The 5,515-nt window shown below is 53.3% G+C and overlaps 1 protein-coding gene across 1 annotated transcript in view; it reads left to right on the forward strand.

Moving 5' to 3' along the window:
• Positions 1-2,467: 2,467 nt before the first annotated feature.
• The window catches only part of LOC134534958 (sodium-coupled monocarboxylate transporter 1-like), a 32,468-nt gene continuing 29,420 nt past the window's right edge, over positions 2,468-5,515 (forward strand). Inside the window, exon 1 of the mRNA XM_063373712.1 lies at positions 2,468-2,523. The gene's annotated coding sequence lies outside the window, so the exon portion shown is untranslated. The remainder of the gene's footprint in view (positions 2,524-5,515) is intronic.

Below are 5,515 nucleotides of genomic sequence, written 5' to 3' on the forward strand. Positions count from 1 at the left end.
GCAATTTAGTTAGGGTTATGTAAAACTTCATTTACAAATTAGATCATGTGATGGTTGTTAAGACAACGATATGAGCCGTCAGCAAGATTTATAGAAGTGTATCGAAAACAGGTTTGCACACAATACGACCATTTTAGAAAATACAAATGCTCTATCGGTGTCTTAACATATTATAAAGCTGATACCTGTACGTACCTATAGCATCTGTTAACGTCTATCAAGATTCAAAGTGACAACTGATATTTACCTTGAGGTTGTTTCTACTGGAATACGCAGAAAGAGGTCTCAGGAAAACACTCTGTCCCTTGAATCAGCATCAAGCGGTCTTGAACATTCCGGCAAATGTTTTCATCTGGATGAAGAAGAGGTTATGAGAGTTGCTGTCACTAGATTATTGCCTCTCCAATAGAAGCGAAAATACGTAAGTTCAATAAGCTCAAAGTATGTCTTCAGTTTTGATATTATCATAAAATAATGTAATGATTATTATATCATTAATTACGTGTTTATTGGAAAGAATGTGAATGATACATAATTAATTTTTTTTTACTAATTAAAGATCACTTACACTTCAATCAATATATGCGCCTCTCCTCTATATCCCATAGAAAATTCCTTAGCTATTTCATTGATTCCCTCTTATTTTACTTCCGTTTTCTCGAAACATGTTCCTTCAGAATGTATCCTATAATAAAGGCAACTGGACTAGAATTTCAGTGCACATTCTATGTGCGAGACAGCTCCGAACTTGGTAGATTCCCATCCAAGTACAAGTACAGCGTGGTTGGATGCATATGCTTTCCAGATACTTAGAATATGGAAATGTAAAAATAAGTTACCTTTGAGAGGAAAATTACGAAAGGAATAATGCCGTAACTGCTGCCATTAACGTGCCCGGACTTCGCAAAATCATATGTTAGCTGAGATTATGCACCGGTCATGATTCTAATCCTTTATTACTGTAGTGTCTGTACTATTTGACTAAATAACGTGTTATAATTAATTTACATACCCCAAGCAGAATACAGCTTTTTTTAGCACTGTTGCATCTGGTTATCGAGCAGACTTTATCTTAGAACTATAAGAGAATAGACTTATAATCATGCTAAATTTTCGCAGTAATTAACGAAACTCTTTAATTCATTAAATTTTTTCGTTTCGGAATACGCCACGGTATCCAGTAAAAATAGTAACCCATACATATCCATGGACTTTGGAAAGGTGTTAGAGAAAGGAAGGGAGTACCAACGGTCTTAATTGCCCACGGAAAATTTCTCTCCTATTTTTTTATTTCCCTAAAAAAAAGTTTTCCACCTGACGTCACAGCTGGTTGCCTCAGCCTCTGGTGACCGCTCCCGGGTTTGCGTTGGGACGGCGTATTGGTTTCCTGATTGGCTCTGGAGGGAGACTAGTGCTGTGTCGGCGGAGGTACCCAGTGCCAACATCGGTCTCGGCATTTCGGAACATCGAGGAGCAGACGGAAGATTGTTCCGACCTACGGCCGGCATTCTCGCGGTCCCTCCCACAACTCAGGACACAGCCAACTGTCTGGTCAGCTGAGCGAGGTACGGGGCTGAGGCGGTGACCATGCTGGGCTGGTGGCCCCAGCCACCGGTCATTGCCGAAAGCTCTTAATACCCTCCCGATCAAACTAAAGGGACCGATCCCTAACAGTTCTGTTTTAAATAAGCTATGGAATGTATATAAAACCAAATGGAAATTTCTCCCACCCTATACCCTGATAGGGCGCATATGTGGGAGGGGGAACGTGAGAATGCCGGCCGTAGGGTCGGAACAATCTTTCCCTTTCACATGCGCGCCCTAGAGTGGGGAGAAATTCCAGTTCGTCTTATACATTCCAGAGCTGTATAGATTAAACAAGAACTGCCAGGGATCACTCCCTCTTATTTTTTTGATCGGGAAGGTACCAAGAGCTTCGACAATGACCAGTGGCTGGGGCCACCAGCCCAGCATGGTCACCGCCTCAGCCCCGTACCTCGCTCAGCTGACCAGACAGTTGGCTGTGTCCTGAGCCCTGAGACCATGTCAGCGCTGCTGGCGCCTACCTGCTGATCTCCCACATCACACCGGGACAGCGGGGTAGGCCACTCTCGAGGACGTGAAGACCACTCTGGCTCTCTCTCTGTGTCCAGACCAGTTGCCTGTGTCCTGAGCCCTGAGACCTTGTCAGCGCTGCTGGCGCCTACCTCCCGACCTCCCACATCACGCTGGGACAGCGAGGTAGGCCACTCTCGAGGACGTGAAGACCACTCTGGCTCTCTCTCTGTGTCCAGACCAGTTGCCTGTGTCCTGAGCCCTGAGACCTTGTCAGCGCTGCTGGCGCCTACCTCCCGACCTCCCACATCACGCTGGGACAGCGAGGTAGGCCACTCTCGAGGACGTGAAGACCACCCTGTCTCTCTCTCTGTGTCCAGACCAGTTGCCTGTGTCCTGAGCCCTGAGACCATGTCAGCGCTGCTGGCGCCTACCTGCTGATCTCCCACATCACGCCGGGACAGCGAGGTAGGCCACTCTCGAGGACGTGAAGACCACTCTGTCTCTCTCTCTGTGTCCAGACCAGTTGCCTGTGTCCTGAGCCCTGAGACCTTGTCAGCGCTGCTGGCGCCTATACCTCCCGATCTCCCACATCACACACCGGGACAGCGAGGTAGGCCACTCTCGAGGACGTGAAGACCACTCTCTCTCTCTCTCTCTGTTTCCGGACCAGTTGCCTGTGTCCTGAGCCCTGAGACCTTGTCAGCGCTGCTGGCGCCTATACCTCCCGATCTCCCACATCACACACCGGGACAGCGAGGTAGGCCACTCTCGAGGACGTGAAGACCACTCTCTCTCTCTCTCTCTGTTTCCGGACCAGTTGCCTGTGTCCTGAGCCCTGGGACCTTGTCAGCGCTGCTGGCGCCTATACCTCCCGATCTCCCACATCACACACCGGGACAGCGAGGTAGGCCACTCTCGAGGACGTGAAGACCACTATTTCTCTCTCTCTCTCTCTCTCTGTCCAGACCAGTTGCCTGTGTCCTGAGCCCTAAGACCTTGTCAGCGCTGCTGGCGCCTATACCTCCCGATCTCCCACATCACACACCGGGACAGCGAGGTAGGCCACTCTCGAGGACGTGAAGACCACTATTTCTCTCTCTCTCTCTCTCTCTGTCCAGACCAGTTGCCTGTGTCCTGAGCCCTGAGACCTTGTCAGCGCTGCTGGCGCCTATACCTCCCGATCTCCCACATCACACACCGGGACAGCGAGGTAGGCCACTCTCGAGGACGTGAAGACCACTATCTCTCTCTCTCTCTCTCTCTCTGTCCGGACCAGTTGCCTGTGTCCTGAGCCCTGGGACCTTGTCAGCGCTGCTGGCGCCTATACCTCCCGATCTCCCACATCACACACCGGGACAGCGAGGTAGGCCACTCTCGAGGACGTGAAGACCACTATTTCTCTCTCTCTCTCTCTCTGTCCAGACCAGTTGCCTGTGTCCTGAGCCCTAAGACCTTGTCAGCGCTGCTGGCGCCTATACCTCCCGATCTCCCACATCACACACCGGGACAGCGAGGTAGGCCACTCTCGAGGACGTGAAGACCACTATTTCTCTCTCTCTCTCTCTCTCTCTGTCCAGACCAGTTGCCTGTGTCCTGAGCCCTGAGACCTTGTCAGCGCTGCTGGCGCCTACCTCCCGACCTCCCACATCACGCTGGGACAGCGAGGTAGGCCACTCTCGAGGACGTGAAGACCACCCTGTCTCTCTCTCTGTGTCCAGACCAGTTGCCTGTGTCCTGAGCCCTGAGACCATGTCAGCGCTGCTGGCGCCTACCTGCTGATCTCCCACATCACACACCGGGACAGCGAGGTAGGCCACTCTCGAGGACGTGAAGACCACTCTGTCTCTCTCTCTGTGTCCAGACCAGTTGCCTGTGTCCTGAGCCCTGAGACCTTGTCAGCGCTGCTGGCGCCTATACCTCCCGATCTCCCACATCACACACCGGGACAGCGAGGTAGGCCACTCTCGAGGACGTGAAGACCACTATTTCTCTCTCTCTCTCTCTCTCTCTGTCCAGACCAGTTGCCTGTGTCCTGAGCCCTGAGACCTTGTCAGCGCTGCTGGCGCCTACCTCCCGACCTCCCACATCACGCTGGGACAGCGAGGTAGGCCACTCTCGAGGACGTGAAGACCACCCTGTCTCTCTCTCTGTGTCCAGACCAGTTGCCTGTGTCCTGAGCCCTGAGACCATGTCAGCGCTGCTGGCGCCTACCTGCTGATCTCCCACATCACACACCGGGACAGCGAGGTAGGCCACTCTCGAGGACGTGAAGACCACTATTTCTCTCTCTCTCTCTCTCTCTGTTTCCGGACCAGTTGCCTGTGTCCTGAGCCCTGAGACCTTGTCAGCGCTGCTGGCGCCTATACCTCCCGATCTCCCACATCACACACCGGGACAGCGAGGTAGGCCACTCTCGAGGACGTGAAGACCACCCTGTCTCTCTCTCTGTGTCCAGACCAGTTGCCTGTGTCCTGAGCCCTGAGACCATGTCAGCGCTGCTGGCGCCTACCTGCTGATCTCCCACATCACACACCGGGACAGCGAGGTAGGCCACTCTCGAGGACGTGAAGACCACTATTTCTCTCTCTCTCTCTCTCTCTCTGTTTCCGGACCAGTTGCCTGTGTCCTGAGCCCTGAGACCTTGTCAGCGCTGCTGGCGCCTATACCTCCCGATCTCCCACATCACACACCGGGACAGCGAGGTAGGCCACTCTCGAGGACGTGAAGACCACCCTGTCTCTCTCTCTGTGTCCAGACCAGTTGCCTGTGTCCTGAGCCCTGAGACCATGTCAGCGCTGCTGGCGCCTACCTGCTGATCTCCCACATCACACACCGGGACAGCGAGGTAGGCCACTCTCGAGGACGTGAAGACCACTATTTCTCTCTCTCTCTCTCTCTCTCTGTTTCCGGACCAGTTGCCTGTGTCCTGAGCCCTGAGACCTTGTCAGCGCTGCTGGCGCCTATACCTCCCGATCTCCCACATCACACACCGGGACAGCGAGGTAGGCCACTCTCGAGGACGTGAAGACCACCCTGTCTCTCTCTCTGTGTCCAGACCAGTTGCCTGTGTCCTGAGCCCTGAGACCATGTCAGCGCTGCTGGCGCCTACCTGCTGATCTCCCACATCACACACCGGGACAGCGAGGTAGGCCACTCTCGAGGACGTGAAGACCACTATTTCTCTCTCTCTCTCTCTCTCTCTGTTTCCGGACCAGTTGCCTGTGTCCTGAGCCCTGAGACCTTGTCAGCGCTGCTGGCGCCTATACCTCCCGATCTCCCACATCACACACCGGGACAGCGAGGTAGGCCACTCTCGAGGACGTGAAGACCACCCTGTCTCTCTCTCTGTGTCCAGACCAGTTGCCTGTGTCCTGAGCCCTGAGACCTTGTCAGCGCTGCTGGCGCCTACCTCCCGACCTCCCACATCACGCTGGGACAGCGAGGTAGGCCACTCTCG

This window comes from Bacillus rossius, chromosome 8 (assembly GCF_032445375.1).
Source record: "Bacillus rossius redtenbacheri isolate Brsri chromosome 8, Brsri_v3, whole genome shotgun sequence".
Lineage (NCBI taxonomy): Eukaryota > Metazoa > Arthropoda > Insecta > Phasmatodea > Bacillidae > Bacillus > Bacillus rossius.